The following is an 18,831-nucleotide window of genomic DNA, read 5'->3' on the forward strand; positions in this document are numbered from 1 at the left end:
GGGCTCGGGTTTTTTCTCGTCTTTTCCTTTTAAATTTGTATTGTTTCCGACTGAAAATGACTCAGTTTTGAGTCGAAACGTCTCGGGTTTTGTTAGTTGTGTATTTTTAGCCTTGTTCCCCGTTTTTCCTCCTTGTTTTTTCCACTGTTATCATTGTCTTGGGCTACTCTTAAAAAATTGTACACTGGAAAAAAAAACACATTGGATCTAGAGTCTGGACTCTTAAAAACATCGACAAGAAAAAATACCCTTGATTCAATCGGATTTTACCTTAAATTAAGAACCAAGCCTCTTAATTTGAGCGGATTTCCTTTTGATTTAAGCAAAAATCTGATTGAATCAAGAGTATTTTTTCTTGTCAATGTTTTCAAGAGTCTGGACTCTAGATCCAATGTGTTTTTTTGTGTATAAAGGGACTCTAACTGGATCCACTGTGCGGTGTTTGAAAGCATAGTTTCTCCGTCGACAGAGAATCGGCGGAAAAATGACGTGGCCGGGCTACCTCGGAGCACCGCAGGATGAGCGCCAGTCGTCCGGAGAAAGTTCGCAATTCGTTATTTTCCAAGAGACCGCGGTTGCCAGCCGCGGCGGGCGTCCCTAGGAAGCGCGGCGCGTCCCGCCCGGAGCCGCGCCAGATCCGGCGTCCATCCCCGGGATTATTATGCTGGATAAGCCCCTCCGGGAGCGCAGCTATGAGACTTTCGCCAGGTGTGCGCGCGGCGCGTTGCATCTGCAAAATTGCAGGCGCCGCATCCATATATATCCCCGACGTCGAGTCGAGTCAGACGCGGCGCGGCGGCAGCGCGGCGCGGGTGCATTCTACCGGGGAAATATCGAGGCTCCCTGAAATTTGATCTCGATTCCTGTCGAGTGGAATTCCGACTCGGTCCGAAGGAGGGAGGGGGTGCATTGCGCCGGATCACAGGGGATGAAAAATTTCAATCTCGAGCGGGGCTTGAGATTGAGACATTAGAATTTAATAAAAAAGGAAACCGAAAGAGTGAAAGGTCGAGGAAAAAAGTGTTCTACAATTGGAGGGACTCTCTTTGGATCATGTGCCTCTCAAAAAAGTAGCAGAACATGTTTACAAGTTTCATTAAAACCATTTTTTATATTTTAAGAAATGCTTCATGGCAGTACTGGAAAAAAAAGTCTCTCGGATCCAGAGCCTGGACTCTTAAAACAATTGACAAAAGAAATACTTTTACATAATTCCATCTGATTTTTGTTTGAATCGAAAGGAAATCGACTTAAATTAGGAGGATTGCCTCTCGATTTAAGCAAAAATCCAATTGAATCAAGAGTATTTTTACTTGTGGAATTTTTTAAGAGTCTAAACTCTAAATTTAAGAGACTTTCTTTCCGGTGAGAATTCATGATTCCCAAGAGATTTGCCAGCAGAAAAATTGACGAACACAACAATTTCAACAATCAAAATCTTACGGTGAATTTGTACGAGTAGAAAATACAAAATAGAAAGTATCATAATACTAGTGTGGCAAAGTTTCCGTAAGTACAAATCGATGGTGAAATTGCGAGACTAGTTTCCTGGTTGCGGTGTTTCAAAATCTCCGCTTTTATTGTCATGGGAACGGAGTTCCCCATGATATTACAATCGTTCCGTTGCTTTCGCTATGGGATTCCCTATACCTCTGCGACCTTGAGCGTTTCGCCCAGTCTCCGATTTTTGGTTGATTTTCCGATGTATCAAAAACCGTTGTATTTTTTAGCCAATCATGTCTCTACGTCAAGTTGTGTTGATTTCTAAAATTCGCTTTCAGCGAGTTTTTTTCCCACCATGAGATGTCGTGTCTGACTGGTAAATCTGCGCAGAACCACGAAGTTCCGTTTTTAGGCAAATTCTTTTTTTTGGGAGGTTTTCATTGGCTATTTTTCGCCATCAGTTTTCTGTTCGTTGGTGCAAAAGATCGCCTACCTCGTTGCTCTTGAGAAGCCGCCATTATCCCACCTCAAATTTTAAACATAGATATAAAGAAATAATAACCATCGTACAAGGCGGAAAATTGTTCTGGAGGACCCGTTACGGATATATGAGCCAAAATCAGAACTCGATTGATGGATTTAATCCATGAATACAGAAATATTGCCTCAGTTTACTGCCGCGATCGCAAATGCATTCTGACATGAACCTTGTGACACATGACAGCATAGGTAAACAATGTCTCACAGAGTAATGGGCTTGATCCGTTTTCTCTTACCACGCCAGTGGCCGAACCGTTGAAATCTCAAGGACGTCTTTTGTGAAGCCCCGCTCAGCGTCCGAGATCACTTAACTGTTATCTTTTCTCCATCCGTGAATGAGCGTTGAGATAGCTCGATTGATTGAGACGCCAAGTCAGTGCTTCAATCATATCCTTTTTGTTGCGAGCGGGGGTTCGAATCTCGTAGGACGACAGTTAATTTTTACTGGTTGTATTGAATGTTTTAGACCAATCATCTAACAATAATTAATACTTGGCAACTTAGGAAGCACATAGGTCCCTTATGATGCGTATTCGGGCATATGTATGTATGTATGAGCCGCTTTTACGGCGCGCTAGGGCGCTCTGCGACGCCTATTCTCCACAGGAATCTGTCATGGTAGAGATCCTCCGGAAGTTGGCATCTCTCCATCTCTTCGTGGATGCCCTCTACCCACCGTTTGGCTGGACGTCCTCTCCGTCGCCTACCTGGGGGGACCCACTCCAACACCTTCTTCCCCAGATAGCACAAAAAGTTCGGAGAATATTCTGACAATGTTCCGACTTTTTGGGCAGCATTTGAATATTCAGAGAATATTCTGAGAATATTCTGGATCAGCAGGTAAACTCGGAATATTCTCAGAATGTCCTCTGAACATTCGAGCTGAGCTCGTACCCGCCCGTGGCGGCGCGGACCACCTGGTATATAGGTCCCATGTAATTTTCATGCTTCAAACGCGTTTTCTCGACATCACAAAAATGTCACACCTGATTTATGCACTGAACCCTTCATTTAGTTACGGGACTTGGAATTTCTTAGTTTTTTTCACTTTAATATTTTTTCATTTTTTTTCCTTCCTTAATTTTTTTACTACACTTATTAAATTCCGGGCCCGTCTCTTCGTTTTTCCGCGCTTAAACGAATCAATTTTTTAATTTTTTTAAAATGTATTAATTAATTTATATTATATATTATTATTTGATTTTCGATGGTAAAATCTATTTATATATTTTTATGGGGTATTTTGTTAAAATTACTTTTATTACTTATTTTTTCAATTGCTTTCATACTTATAATATATTTATTTATTTTCTTGATTATTTACCAATTGCCCGCCCGGCAAGCCGGCAATGTTGACGTTTTGGCAATGTTTCATGGAAATGTTTCACGCAACATTTCACAGTAATATTTTTCAGCAATGTGTTGATAATGTATTTGCAACGTTGTCTTATAACATTTTCTGACAATGTTTTAAAAATAATTACAAGAAACATTACAAAAACCTTGCAACGCAACATACTTGAGTAATATTTCATGATAATGTTACGATAATATTTAACGCAATATTATTAAAACGTGAATAAGTAATGTTATTATCATATTCATAAAAAACACTGCAGAAATATAATACAATAATTTTTCAAAAACATATTTTAATTTAAAATTGTAACAATGTTTATTAAATATGTTTCCAAATAATATTATAAATTAACATTTCAGTAATGTGTAAGAACTTTATTACGTAAACGTTTCCAAGTGTCACAGCACGCGTCCATAAAAAGTTACTCGCTGTGGAACGTAGATTTTCTTATTCTAGCTGTGGACATTGGAAGAAGGACCGATTGTATATAATGTTGCCGCAAAGGCCCTTGAAGGGGCACTGTTTATGCACCGATACGGGCAGTCCGAGTCAATCTTCCTGCAATGCAGCGACCTTTGGCAGCGACAGCGACGTATCAACTCTTTCGATCTTATCCTATTCTCGACGAAGATTTTTTTTCCTCAGTGAAACATATTTTTGAGTCAAAGAAATTGAGTGTAACTGAAATGAAGTATTTTATTTAAATTTAGAAAAAAATTGGTCTCATTGATGTTTCTTTAGATGAAAAAAAAATATTAATTTTAATTAAAGAAAATTTCTTTGTCAAGAAAAAATTAGCTGTGTGGGTGCCTTTCTTTAGATTTTCGCGTTTTCGGATGATCTGCTCGTGCTTGAAGAAAGTTTTATCTTTAAAATATGGTTTAAGGTGAATCTCTAGCGATTTAGGGACAGAAACCGCCACCACGTCGCGCTGCTACGTGAGCGAGTCTTTGAGAGTGAATAATTAACTGAGACTTGAAATTCATGCAAAAAATCGACCGAATACGCGTAGCAGCATACATTTTGACTAGAATGATACCAAATTTGTGGGTATTATTTGCAAAAATATACCCGAATTTATGCAGACCGATTTCTTTATGGGCGGCTCAATGTGTAAGAGAGAGATAGCATGTTGTGACGTTTGTTTACATCTGGTCGCTTCCCTCCCCCCCCTTGAGGAAAGCAAGGAAGTTCGGCCGGCGATGGATGAAATTCCTTTCCTAGCCTCGGAGACCTGAGATCGGGTTCTGTTGTTATCAAAGTGTGTTCAATGTGAGGTTAGATGATTTGTATTTGAACGAAGATTTTATCGAAAAGAAAACAATTTCATCAGAGTGCTGAAGTGTTGTGGGAATATTTTACAGTCGTGAATCTGGGGTGAATTTGAATTACCTACTTTGTACTTTTATTCATCCAGCTAAATAATTGTGCAACATCTAAGGATTTCCTTTCAAGAAACTGTACCCACAAATGATGGAAACATGACATGCACAGGTATGTAATATCCTGAACTCGCAAATATTTCACAAGTTTTGTATCTACTTACTTAGAACTGAATCTGCAGCAGATGTTAAAGGATAGCATGAAGATTTTTTTCCAGCATCAATGATTGGAACTTCTTGCCGAAATCCATGCAGCAATGATTAAAACTTCAATCCTGCTGAACCAGTTTGGCATTGTATACTGCCAACAGCTATTTACTCTTTTTCAAGCTCTATTTGCATCCCTAAGATTTATCCATGCAGAGTTATACCCATTCACACGGTTGCGATTCAGGGCGATTTATTGAGTAGATAAGCAAGTTTTCCGGATTATACTTTTGTAGGTAGAGAAATTAAAAGTAATAATCGACTCTCATAGTTGGACTTGTGAAAAGTTCAATCAGGGATGACTGTTTTAGAACTAGGGAAAGAAAAGAAGCAACAAATGTCATATCAACCTGGGTGCATTATTCATCAGCGGTCCCATATCTGCAATGGTTAACCTTTACATTTATGTTGAATGGTGCTATCATTTGATGTGACGTTTGTTCATTCTCTTCTTTTGCCGGTTCTAAAGATAGGATTTTTGCCAATGTTAGGCCCCTTTGAGTGCCCTCTCACCTTCAAAATTCCTTTTCGACTGAACAGCTAGAATGCAACTGCTTCTTAGACGAATTGTGTGCCTTTTCAAGCAAGTTTGGAAAGCAGCAAGAGTCTTTGAGCCTTGGTGACTTTAGGCCAGGTGAAAAACTTATGACTGTTGTTAACATGAACCGATGCATTATTTGAATGTCAAATGAGACTAAGTGAATTAGGTCTCCTCGAACCACATTTTTGTAGAATGTCTCCAAGTTGCTACAGGCAACAATCTATTTCTTTCATATCCTTGATTCATAGTTCTTATTTTTCATATTACACAGTTTCTGGTCTCTTCTTTCTAGGATTGTGGATACCAGCCTACTAATGCTTCTCAGGTCTTGCTAGAAGGATGCCTTTTCTTTTCGGATTCCCAAACAAGATCAATTCTCTGGCTGAGATGTAACACTTTAACAATTTGCTACATTTATGTAACATGTCTAAAAAGCTCTACATCAACTAGATGATAAGTATTACTTTAGTACACTCCTGTATTTAAATTCAAATAATACAAAATATTCTTTCATCGTACCTGCTGCATTACTTTGTATACGGTCCCTCTCATTCTAACGAAAAAAAATCCGAAACCTTCACTCCTGCCTCTTGCAGAAGTCATTAACTACCTATAAATAAAATATTTTACTCCAACAATGAGCTTTAGTAAAAATATTTACTTTCTCAAACTGTAATTCTGAGAGACTGCTTGAAATGTTGCAAACAGGGGTGCAAAATCTTCCACACATTCACATTTCAGAGGGTAGTCTACCCCCCCCCCTCCCAAAAAAAAAATTGTTAAGTTTTTAAGCTTTTGGCTTGAAACTTTGGCATAAGGTGGGTAGTAACCTCAAACTATGATTCCCCCCAATAAAATTTGGGGGGGGGGGGGTGGGGGCACTCCTTCCCCTTAAAACCACAAAAGATTGAAAAAATAGGGTCATTTTGTGACAGAGATTTCTCAAGACTAGATGAATGAATTTCAATATTCTTTGGCTCATTATGTGTCTAAGTATGTTTATTACAAAGTGTCCAAAGGATTTTTTGTTTCATGAATGGAAGTTTGTAATAAAGAAAGATTTCTAATTTTTTTATCTTATTTTTAATCATCTGAGCTTATTCATAATTTTTGAAAATGAAAAAGAAAGAATATTGAAATGTTTTTCTGACATGTTGTAGCCTGAATCATGAGTTTTTCTTTTTACAAAAAAAGAAGTATATAGCTATTGTAGAACCCGAGATATCTCCCACAAGGCTCGTGAAAGCCTAAAAAAAAGGTGATGATCTGATCACTTTTTGCTGTTTTCTAGACAAAGTATACTGTTGAAATGCACCAAAAAAAAAAAAAAAAAAAAAAAAAAAAAAAATGAGATGGTTTGGGTAGACTACCCCCTTAACACTTGCCCTCCGGCTTTCCATAAAATTTCCCACCGATTGCTAAATGACAATTTTTTTTTTCTTAGATATGACCTTTGACTTTAAACTTTTAAAGTTTAAAATTTTTCCTCTTCCCGCCTGCACTTGCTCGGGCATTTTCAACTTCTGGTCGCAAAGTCTCAACAAATCTTCATTCAATTCAGCCAAAATAAAAAAATTCCACTATCAGAAGTAATTTGAACATTAATATCTGTACATGTATCAAAGCTATTTAAAGATGAGTTCACAACATTTAAACCTGAAAACTGAAGGCCTCAAACGCCTTTGTAATAAATAATATGCAAGTAAATTACCTATCCTATTTTTAGGGGAATTTGTCAGGGGGGCCTCTTTTAACTATAGTGAGAATTCTTAAAAATATCCAGATTTTTTCCAGTTTCATTCAGCTCAAATGCATACTCTCACCTGAATAAGATGCAAAATCCTCAAGCATAAGATTTTTCAAAAGCTTTCAAGATTTTGCACATTGCTTGAGTACCTGCTGAGAAATTTTTCGTTCCTTTTTCTACTACTCGAGGAAAATATGGAGAGCAAGTTTTCTTAAACGATTTTTTTACAGCTTCTTGGTTACTTTTTGGAGGAAAAAACTTCCAGTTGTAGAAAAACGAACGGCAACCACAGATTTATGAAAGATGGTCTCAAGGCTGTCCATTGGGATCAATGAGCAAAACAGATTAAGTTAGTGAAGAACCTTTGCGACAATCATAGGAAGGGCCCTGTAGATGTTAGCAGCTTCAGTATAGGCACGAGGCTTGTTAGCTGCAGTCCTGTGGTGCGACATTTTAGAGGGTGATGCAGACCACTCGGTACAGACTTTTTTCTCCCGATCTAGTCATTAAATTATTTTTGGCGAAAAAAAGTAAAACATACTTTAGGCAATTAGAAAACAGTGGAATTGGATGAAAAATGTAAATTAATAAAAAGTCAAGTTTTACATGCATGAGTAGATTTTCTTCTCTCAGAGCGAAAAATTCTGCAAGACTTCTCCAAAGAAAGAGAAAAATAATTGATCTTCAAGTTTACATATTTACTACATTCAAAACATCATTGTCAATCAGGGTGTGGATTTTAGATGTTTGGCACTCTACCAATTTGCACATTTTTCAAAGAGGAAAAGAAAGCCTTTCCGTGACACCTGAAATAGTTTTCGGTGCGCTTCATGACAATGTACACACAAATAAATGCTGGTAAAACAAAATAAAAACGTAAGTACATCATTTAGACTTAAGGAGCCAACAAACTCAGAAAAAAATGCAATATTTATTCAATTTCAAGGGCACTTTTGCATTTTACATAATCTGTTATTTTGCTATTTGTAAAGATTAGTACATTACCCTGAACAGAAAGGCTCAATACAAGTCACATTAGAAAAAGTTACAAAAAAGAGTTCTCTTACAAATTTAAAAACTCTTGCAAGGTGTAGAGAGGGTTTTGTAAAAAGTATTCTTTTAATACCTTAATGAACAAATTTGGGGACTCAGCTGTTGATGGTTACTTGTGGCAAAATTGGATGCAAGAAGAAAATATGATGGTAACGACTCACCAAATTCAGTTAATCCTTCATCAGAAATATAAGCTGAATAAAAACACCGATGAAGCTACTTAGGATACTTTCAACACAGCACTTACACTTTAATTTATTTTCTCATTTAGAATTAGAGGAATGAATGTAAGGGGTAGCTATTTGAACTTCACGCCACTTTAAATTTCTTAGATAATTTCTGGTCACAGATAAAAAATTTAGGAGAACTAGGTATATGTTTATTTACTCTGAACACACTACAACTTCTTGTGATGATTTTGTTTTGAGGTGACTCATGGTGAAGTTCTCAAAACCAGATGATTTGTAGTTGCTGCTAATTTCCTATCGCTTGACTGCTCAGATGAGAAACTGACAGCCATGTCATAGGATAGTAGCCGCTTTCTGAATCCAGAATAAAGAGGAGCAGGCTGAGGTGTAGGAAGCGCTCCAAAAAACTGAAAACAGACAATTAAACAGCATTATTCTGTATCCCATGCATTTGAATTGTATAATGGGTCATTTGGTGTCAATTCAAAGAGGTGGTGACCCTTCAGCTCTCAGATTCTAATTACACTTGATGTACAAATTTTATCTGTTGAAAAAAAATTCCCTAGATTTCAGGCTGTTCATCTAGAATGAAATTTCCAAATGTTCATAAAATTGCAGTTTTCTTTCTTCAAAAATACTTATAGATCGGTGTAACTTTTCCATTGTGATGCAGGAGATTTTATCGTTAGAATTAGAATTTTTGAAGAGCTCTCTTGAAACTGAAAAATACAGTTTTTGCCCCGTCTTATGTGGAAAACAGGCACAGATGATGCTGATAGTGCTTTGTCAAATGACAGTCCTAGTCTGGATAGGAACATTTCGACGATGAAACTCCCAAAGCACCTATCTCGTTTGCAGTGTTTAAAAATCTCTGCTCCCACTTTATTTTTATTGAGGAGAAAAAATCAATGTCATTCTTTGAGGTTTTCACAGAATTTTCTTTGTGCAGAAGAGAAAAGTCACAGAAATTTTCAAGAAGTGACACTGAATAGTTTTCCATTTAAAAAATAAAGTATTACAGGAAGTCTGCTACATCGCAAACAGAGAATGTACTCTGGGAGTTTAACCATTAAATTGCAGTTTCATGGATACTACAGGGCTTACTGTCCAACACCCTCAAGCCCTTTGCGCCTCAGGCGTTATGCTTTACTCTCCAGATAAGCACTGCCAGAAGGGTTCATCTCATCAACGGATGATTTCCTTGTTTGGATTAAGATCATGAGTTATTCACCCTACACCGTATTTTTTAGTACAGGGTTAAGTGTGAATTCTAACTTGTGTAAAAAAAACAGTGACATAAACACATGGCAACAAAAATAGACGTGTGTTCAGGTCAAAACAGCAGCTTCGATTGATGGAATTTGACTTCCAGATTTAGGGGCAATGTCAATGGTATAACTCGTTCGCCCTTAGAGATTCCAACTGAAATGTTGGCAGAGTATGTGAAATTATGTAACCATGAGCCAAGTTTTAGGTGGAAAACCAGATATCAACTTACCTCAAAACATATTTTCTTCATTATGCCAATTGATGGACAGGTTGCACGGTGACAATAGAGGTACGGAATGGTCAAAACGTGGACTGAACCAGACTGAACTGAGCCACCAGGAAAAGAACTATAGCATAATAACTTATTTTCGATAAATTAACAATCAAAGACTACTTCCACGACACAATTGTAATTAATCAAGTTAAAATTTTGTGGTCTATCAAAAATACATGTTTGTTTTATAGGTTAGAACCGGAGTGTAAACATATCACCAAGACGGCAGCGTTGCCGTTTTGCAAGTGTCCGAAAACGGTCTGCATAATTTCGCTCGCCAAACATCACGGATTTCAATGATTTATACGTCAACCATTCAAGAAAAAAATTATCTACGCGTATTCGGTCGATTTTTTATGATATTCGCTATATTTTCAAAAATATCCTCATCAGAACGGTCCCCCCTGAAAATCGACTGTGCCGCTATCTCTTGACGGAAAATTTCCCAACTACTGGGTGTAGATTCTATGGAATGATTTCCGTAACCCTTGCGCGGGGGAAGCGCTGCAGTCGCGGGCGGGTGACTGATTCGCGGGGGGGAGACATTCTGGCGGGGGGGCGTATGTGAATCGCGCGCGGGCACCACTGTTGTGCGCGAGGGTGACTGATCCGGGGGAGGGGGCCATTGTTTCGATTCATCGAAGAATCGATACACTATAGTGTTGCCAAGCTTATACACCAAATTTTCATGTCTATGGTTTTGAAATGGACATTACAAGTTCGAGTTTGTTCTGAAGATGGAAGAAGAAGAAGTTACTGTTGTTTGTTTACATAGTTCACGAGGAATATGGGGTTAGGGTTTATGCTTCAAATTTATGCTAACTTTAATTTCGTGAATTACTGAATATCTTAATACGTAGTTTGGTGAAATTAAACGCCTATTGATTTGGAGATGGCTGCTAATGAGGGAATACGTAAGTACGTGAACTAATTTTATTTTATCGCTGACAGTCTTCCGGAACTGTAATTTGGGTAGCCCAAAACATTGCCACAGCAGATAACGTAAACAATCTTACACATCGCTATATTGAAACATTATAATTTTATGGAAGATAATGTCTGAAAGTTCTTCCAATACCTATATAAAAATATTGGTGCAATGATGTATGGTTGTGGAAAAACAGATTAAGTCGTTTCATGTCCAAAGTCCAAGAAATGGCCTCCTTGGTGTTTCGTAGGTTTAGGGAAAAAAATGAGTCGACAAAATTCATATCAGTTTACAACGCCATTCAACAGAAAATCATGTTCTAACTGTTTGATTACGTTGATTACAGATTGTTTACGTTATCTGCTATGGCAATGTTTTGGGCTGCCCAAATTACAGTTCCGGAAGACTGTCAGCGATAAAATAAAATTAGTTCTACGTACTTACCTATTCCCCCAATAGCAGCCATCTCCAAATCAATAGGCGTTTAATTTCACCAAATTACGTATTATGATATTCAGTAATCCACGAAATTAAAGTCAGCATAAATTTGAAGCATAAAACCTAACCCCATATTCCTCGTGAACTATGTAAACAAACAACAGTAACTTCTTCTTCTTCCATCTTCAGAACAAACTCGAACTTGTAATCAGAGATGGAAAATTTCATGAAATTTATTCGAGTGAAATTTCACGCGTGAAATTTCATGAAATTTCATGAAATTTCACGAAATTTCATGAAATTTATTGAAACTTTTGAGGATACATTCAAGAGGCCAAGAAACGCCTAGAAACGGTGATTCTCGATATTGAGATTTTTCAGCCCCCCCTGACCTAACCTAACCTCACCACCCACTCTTCCAGCAGCTCAGTTTTTTATCACGAAGATTTCGGTGTCATGTCAGATGTCACTTATGTAAGTCATGGGTCCTTAATTTTCGTAAGTAATGCATCATTGACACTTGAGTGCCTCCGCTCCACCACAAGAACAATTTCCTCCACGCATCGGCATGAAAATACTAGTTTTTTTATGAGGGGGGGGGGGGGGACTTTTATTTGAGAAACGTTGGAGAAATTGATGCTAAAAATTGTAATGCTAAAAAACGGCACTTTTAGTGGTATATTTCTGAACCAACTTAATGTCCTACATATTTAACAATTATACTATAAAGATTATTCTCAGCAGTGCCAAACTGCCAACATATATATTTTAGAGTCGGAAATCTCAGTTTCAAAAATGGATAAGTACTAAAGTAAAACGTTTCTAAAAGGGTGTGATGTTCTTATAATCTTGTCCACGGCCACGCGATTTGCTGGGTACATGTCTGTTTACATTTGGTTTGGAGGTTAGGTTAGGGCTAACTTTCTCTAAAACCCCCCTTGTGCCCCCTCCTTTGGGTGTAGCATCTCATTAGTGGGCCATATTCTGCTGCATCAGCAGGAGGATCATCTGAACCGTTTCCGAGGCTTAGTAACAATATTTCTTTGAAAAATCAACAAATTTCAATTTTTTTGAAATTTATTCGGGCCTTGTGAAATTTCATGAAATTTCACGTGAAATTTCATGAAATTTCAAAACGTGAAATTTCACTTTCCATCTCTGCTTGTAATGTCCATTTCAAAACCATAGACATGAAAATTTGGTGTATAGGCTTGGCAACACTGTAGTGTATCGATTCTTCGATGAATCGAAACAATGGCCCCCTCCCCCGGATCAGTCACCCTCGCGCACAACAGTGGTGCCCGCGCGCGATTCACATACGCCCCCCCGCCAGAATGTCTCCCCCCCGCGAATCAGTCACCCGCCCGCGACTGCAGCGCTCCCCCGCGCAAGGGTTACGGAAATCATTCCATATTATGGATGTTCTTATAATCTTGTCCACGGCCACGCGATTTGCTGGGTACATGTCTGTTTACATTTGGTTTGGAGGTTAGGTTAGGGCTAACTTTCTCTAAAACCCCCCTTGTGCCCCCTCCTTTGGGTGTAGCATCTCATTAGTGGGCCATATTCTGCTGCATCAGCAGGAGGATCATCTGAACCGTTTCCGAGGCTTAGTAACAATATTTCTTTGAAAAATCAACAAATTTCAATTTTTTTGAAATTTATTCGGGCCTTGTGAAATTTCATGAAATTTCACGTGAAATTTCATGAAATTTCAAAACGTGAAATTTCACTTTCCATCTCTGCTTGTAATGTCCATTTCAAAACCATAGACATGAAAATTTGGTGTATAGGCTTGGCAACACTGTAGTGTATCGATTCTTCGATGAATCGAAACAATGGCCCCCTCCCCCGGATCAGTCACCCTCGCGCACAACAGTGGTGCCCGCGCGCGATTCACATACGCCCCCCCGCCAGAATGTCTCCCCCCCGCGAATCAGTCACCCGCCCGCGACTGCAGCGCTCCCCCGCGCAAGGGTTACGGAAATCATTCCATAAGATTCACCTTAATTTATTTGAAAACGCGAGCCGCGCCGTAACCATACGATCATACGATTCGGCTTCTTCCGGAACTTTTCGGGTAAGTACGACAGCGTGCTTCGTAGTTTCCCTCCAAAACTCACGACCAGTGATCCGATGTCTAGGGATTTATCCCTAGATCTAGGGATTTTCCGGAATTTCTAGGGATCTAGGGATTTTTCAGGAAATCTAGGGATTTTTTTTGATGAGGTAAAGTAAGCAAAAATCGACTTTTTAACCTCAATTTTAGCTTCGACAATCGAAAATATTTTTTCATCTATATTTTGTAGGCCTTTTTGGCAACACTATTTTCCCCGTAAATAAGCCGGAAATTAAAACGATTGCGTCACTCGATGTACTTGACATTCAACTGCATTCAACAGTAAAAAGACAATAAGAAGAACTCAACTAATATTCTTTCATTTTATTGGTCTGGATTAGCACTGCTTTCAGAGAGCGGCAAAATTCAAACGAGCCAATCAGATTTAAATATTGCAAATCGATATATCGAATGACGTCATGATTCTACGTTAAAAATGGCGGTTTTTTGCAAAATCTAGGGATTTTTTGGGGATATTTGAGCAAATCTGGGGATTTAGGGATTTTTAGCGAAATCTAGGGATTTTTTTTCTTCCCCGCTAGGGATTTAATATCGGAACACTGCTCACGACCTAACCTACAATTCCGCCGTCCGTTATGCCTGGTTGCGCTAGCCGTTACCTCCGTTGTTACAGCCAGAGACGATTTTGGTGCATTTTTCCGGTCTCTCTTCTGATGCAGCCTCCAAAATAAATGTAAGTACTTAAATTTTGTTAGTATATCATTCAGGAAATGTAGATCGACAGACCCTACCCAAAATTAATGATCTAAATCAACTGAGATCTTCCTCCCTCCAGCAACGAAATTTCTGTTCTCACTTCCTCACATGAAATGACATACCTGTCACAGTGTCATTATTATGAGAAGAAAAGTCGTTCTGGAAAACATGGAGAGGGCAGGTATCGTTTAGGACTCACTGGAAACCATGAAATACTTTTGTCTCACAAGTTGGAAGTCTCTATTACTCTCATGAGACAACACTGCAGTGATAGCGAAGAGAGCGATAAGTGCAGGCTGGGATGAACTTCAAGACAAATAAAATCATGTGCTAATCATGGCTCGTGCAGAAATGCGCTTATGGCTCTCTTTGCCATCATGGCAGAAAGGTGCGCAAATTTAGACCTTCGTCCCGATTTGACCAATGTCCCACTCACTAAGTTGGGCCAAGCTCATCTTGCTATTAAAACATCTCATCGCTTCTTTATTATTAGGTCATACCTCCATTTTCACACAAACCCTGCAAGTACGCACCAAGTTATATGAACAATATGGCTCGGTACAATACAAAGTTGCGTCCATTTGTCCTAGGAGTGATGATATGTCCCGTTCTCTATTATTTTTATTACCCACTCTACCTGGTACGTTTTCATTAGGTTGATCCAACACATAACCTCTTCTAATTCTCTCAGTGAATGTAAAATGATACCTCTTGAATGTTCAGTACATCACTCGCGTGACTTAGCACTGTCAGCGAAAAGGACCTGCAACTAAGTATCATAATTTGTTTCTGTGACATATACAACTGACCCATTGTACTTTTCTTAAAACTGAGCTTCTGCATGTTAGAATATCTAGTAGGGAATAAAAAGAAATGATGTTCTCGTGAGCCCTGCCTCCGTCTCTTTGTCCCTTGATTATTTACTACCACCACGGCAATGTAGATTGCCGTAAAAATTAAGCATGATCAATCATCACATCGGAATAGCATTTCATTAAACTGCGTGTAAGGACCAAGATATGAAAGTATCCAAGAATGCTAGGGCATTATTATACAAATGAACTAGAGTGCGGTAAACAGTATGTTTGTTTTTTCCAAGAGCACAATAAATGAGAAAAATCATGTTACATTGCACTAACCTAAATTTTGGGAACTTGTAAGGTCAATTTTCAAAGAGATATGTGTTAATGATGTAACAATTTCAATTGTTGTGTTTGATTGGAGGGGGAGAAAAGAAGATAATTAAAGTCCGATTTCAGATGCCTACTTTTTCTCAGTTTAAATATTTGCTGAAACGGGTTGAAAATAAATTGTTGGCAACTTGGTTTTGGTAAGTGTTCCTCTTACCTGTACCTCACTTAGGTACCTGTTTTCTACATTAGACAGGGCAAAAAATTAAAATCCTCAGTTTCAAGAGAGTTCTGGAAAAAATCTCTGGTATTAACAATTGAGAAGTTACACCGATTTATAGTTTTTGAAAGAATTGCAATTTTATGATTATTTTAAAATTTCATTCTACTTAAATGAAACAGCTGGAGATCTAGGTAATTTTTTTTTTCAACGGATAAAATTTGCACGTCAAGTATGAATAAAATCTAAGAGCTAAACAGTCACAAGTCACCTCATCGAACTGTCACCATGCCTTGTATAATGCTGTTTATTTGTCTGTTTTTCAGGTTTTTGAAGGGCTTCCTGCACTCCAGCTTGCTCCCTCTTTCTGGATTTCTTACATTCTGGATTAAGAAAGCGGCTACTATTCTATGACATGGCTGTCAGTTTCTCATCTGAGCAGTCATCCGATAGGAAATTAGCAGCGACTAAAAATCATCTGGTTTTGAGAAATTCACCATGAATCGCCTCAAAGCAACATCATCAAAAGAAGTTGAAGTGTGTTCAGAGAAAATAAACATAAGTACTTAGCAGCTATTGTTTTCCTAAAAATTTTATGTCTGACCGGAAATTTTTTAAGAAATTTGAAGTGGTGTGAAGTTCGATTAGTTACCTTTAATATGCATTGCTCTATTCTAAAGGAGAAAATAAATGAAAGTGAAAGTGCTGTGTCCAAAGTATCATGAATAGCATCATTGGTGTTTTTCTTCAGGTTTTATTTTTGATGAAGGATCAGTTGAATTTGGTGAGTCATATCTATTATATTTTCCTTTTGCATGCTATTTTGCCACAGGAAACTGTCAATAAATGAAATAAAATTACCTAATGCCCTTGTAATTGAATCAATTCTGCATTTTTTCCCTTCGGTTTGTTGGCTCCATGAGTCTGAAGCATGTAGGTACGAATTTATTCTGAGAAATAAGCCTGAAACGGGTGGTGTATATCACCCTGTTAAATTTCACCATAAAGTATTGCAGCTAACAGGCCTCGTTCCGACACTAAAGCTGCAGTAATATTAAGAAAAAGAAGATAAGGAAGGAGCAAATGGAACTTTTCGGCTCTGAAGTGATGTAAGCTTCAATTGATAATCAATGCATGAATAAATCGTCACCTTTCGGCCAAAGTATCACAAGATCCATGTGATGTTCACAAATTTCCGCCGCCATTTGATTTTTTTACAGAGAAATTGTTCGACAAAGCTGTCCAAAAATTTCACTAAATTTTCTCAGTGCTGCTGATAAAAATCAGTGAAATGTTCAAACAGATTCAACGATTTCTCTATAAAAAAATTAAATGGCAGCAGAAATTTTTAAACCTCGCATGGAGCTTGCGATACTTTGGCCGGAAAGTGGCGATATCAATATTAGCTTAAATTTTGGTCCAGAAATGGACACCTCAGAATTATATAAGTGTTACTTAATGTACAGTAAATCGTTAGGTAATCATTTGGTAAAACTGATTTAATAAACCTCAAGTAACGATTACTTAAAGTCCTTCTCAAAAAAAGTGACAGTTTTACTCAAAATTGATTAAGGATCACTTAATCGTGAAGTAAATGTGAATTCACCATTACTTTAAGCTTACCTCAAGCTTACTTTACGTTTACTTTTCCCTTACTTAATCTTGAAATCCAAATGCTACATGGGATATGCATTGAGAAATTGCCTTCCTTTTTTTTGTACTTTCGAAACTGACTTTTTTACAATCAACAATTAAGCATCTCTGTTCTGAGCTTTCTTTTTTAAGGTTGTGTAAAACAAGTCAAAAATTGTTAGAAGTAGAGAAATGGAGTGTAAAATTTGTTAGGTTTGAACATTATATTGTAAAAAATTGTATATTCTATCTTTTCATTGTATAATAGTAAATCTTTGTCCTTGGTTCAATCAAATAAATTTATTGATGACAGTTGATCAGTATTAGAAAAGTTAGAGAAACAGCCTCGGAGGCTGATCTTGAGGCCATTAATCCTAGTTTAGCTGTCAAATGTATGCGGCCTCTCCTGTCTTGCTCTCCTCTTTTTAGAAGAACTTTTGAACCATATCTCTTGGAAATTACTGTGCTTTTTCTTGTCTGAGAAGAAAAAATAATAAAATATATATTTTAAAAATAAATTTTCTCAGGGGTAATTTATATTAAATTTATTATGTTTTTCATTTTCTTTATTTTTTCTAGTAGGTAAGAGTTTCTCAGGGGAAATCCTTGTGATAAGAGCCCCAAATTTGTGTTTTCTTCCTAAAAAAAGGCGCAGCTAAGCAATGTCAAAGCGCACAAGTAGGTGTTATTTTTGGCGTTCGAATTGTAAATTTTATTTTCTCATTTGACCACTTCTCCAGTTCAAGCTATCATCAGCGTTCTGTTCTCAATCGCCTACAGCTTATTTGCTAAATTTGATTTTTGAATAAAGATACTTCTTTCGTTTTTCCTCTCTAGATTTTATGGTATCTTATTTCAAAGTTTCCACTGCCAGCTTCAATTACCGTAGAATCATGAATTTCCACCGACATTTTTTGTTCCCCCCTGTTACGAGAAATCCCTGTACTGTCAATTCTTTCTTAAAAAAAATATTACAATTTGTAATGACCAGAAAAATAATCATGATTTTAAAATTAAATGTGTGTCAAAGTCGCAAATGATCATTCAACACGCAAATGTATTTAATTTTAAAAGTGTCTTGATTTCCTTCCTTTTTTTGAATGCCATAGAAAATGTTCAATTTTTTTTCTATCAAAATTTAAAAAAAAAATCTTGAACATTTCCTGTTCTTCAATCGTTAAAAAATAAAATGTCCGTGGAAATTTTTATGTGGAATTTTCTTCTCTGTAATGTCCCACGGATGTTCTTTGATGGAACATTCCCAGAATATTCCTAGAATATTCCTAATGTTCTGAACTTGTTTCATTCACACTTTCTCAGAATGTTCTGAGAATATTCCGAGAACATTCTCAGAATATTCTGAGAATGTTCTGGATTTATCAATGAATGTCCTCAGAATATTCTCTGAATATTCCTGTGCTATCTGGGTCGGCAACCTGGTATCAGCCATTCTCTGCACATGCCCATACCATACCAATTGCTTGGTCATGATATCGTGCACAATCGTCCCCTCAACGCCCATTATCTCTCGGACACGCTCATTCCTGACACGTTCTCTCCTCGAGATTCCAGCCGATCTTCGCCAGAAATCCATCTCGGTCGCCTTGAGCATTTCTTGGGTCCGCTTCTTCAACTGCCACACT

At 37.7% G+C, this 18,831-nt stretch overlaps 1 protein-coding gene and 2 long non-coding RNA genes across 4 annotated transcripts in view; 2 read left to right on the plus strand and 1 right to left on the minus strand.

Annotated features, from left to right (window-relative positions):
- Positions 1-18,831, minus strand: part of LOC109044571 (uncharacterized) — an 84,922-nt gene that overhangs the window by 52,264 nt on the left and 13,827 nt on the right. The gene's annotated exons all lie outside the window — the stretch shown is intronic.
- LOC109042378 (uncharacterized) lies at positions 4,234-5,991 on the plus strand. The gene is made up of 2 exons (XR_002010065.2): positions 4,234-4,837; positions 5,766-5,991. It is a non-coding gene; the product is annotated as an uncharacterized lncRNA (long non-coding RNA).
- On the plus strand, positions 14,059-18,024 carry LOC109037296 (uncharacterized). The gene is made up of 2 exons (XR_011899743.1): positions 14,059-14,183; positions 15,883-18,024. It is a non-coding gene; the product is annotated as an uncharacterized lncRNA (long non-coding RNA).

This window comes from Bemisia tabaci, chromosome 4 (assembly GCF_918797505.1).
Source record: "Bemisia tabaci chromosome 4, PGI_BMITA_v3".
Taxonomy (NCBI): domain Eukaryota; kingdom Metazoa; phylum Arthropoda; class Insecta; order Hemiptera; family Aleyrodidae; genus Bemisia; species Bemisia tabaci.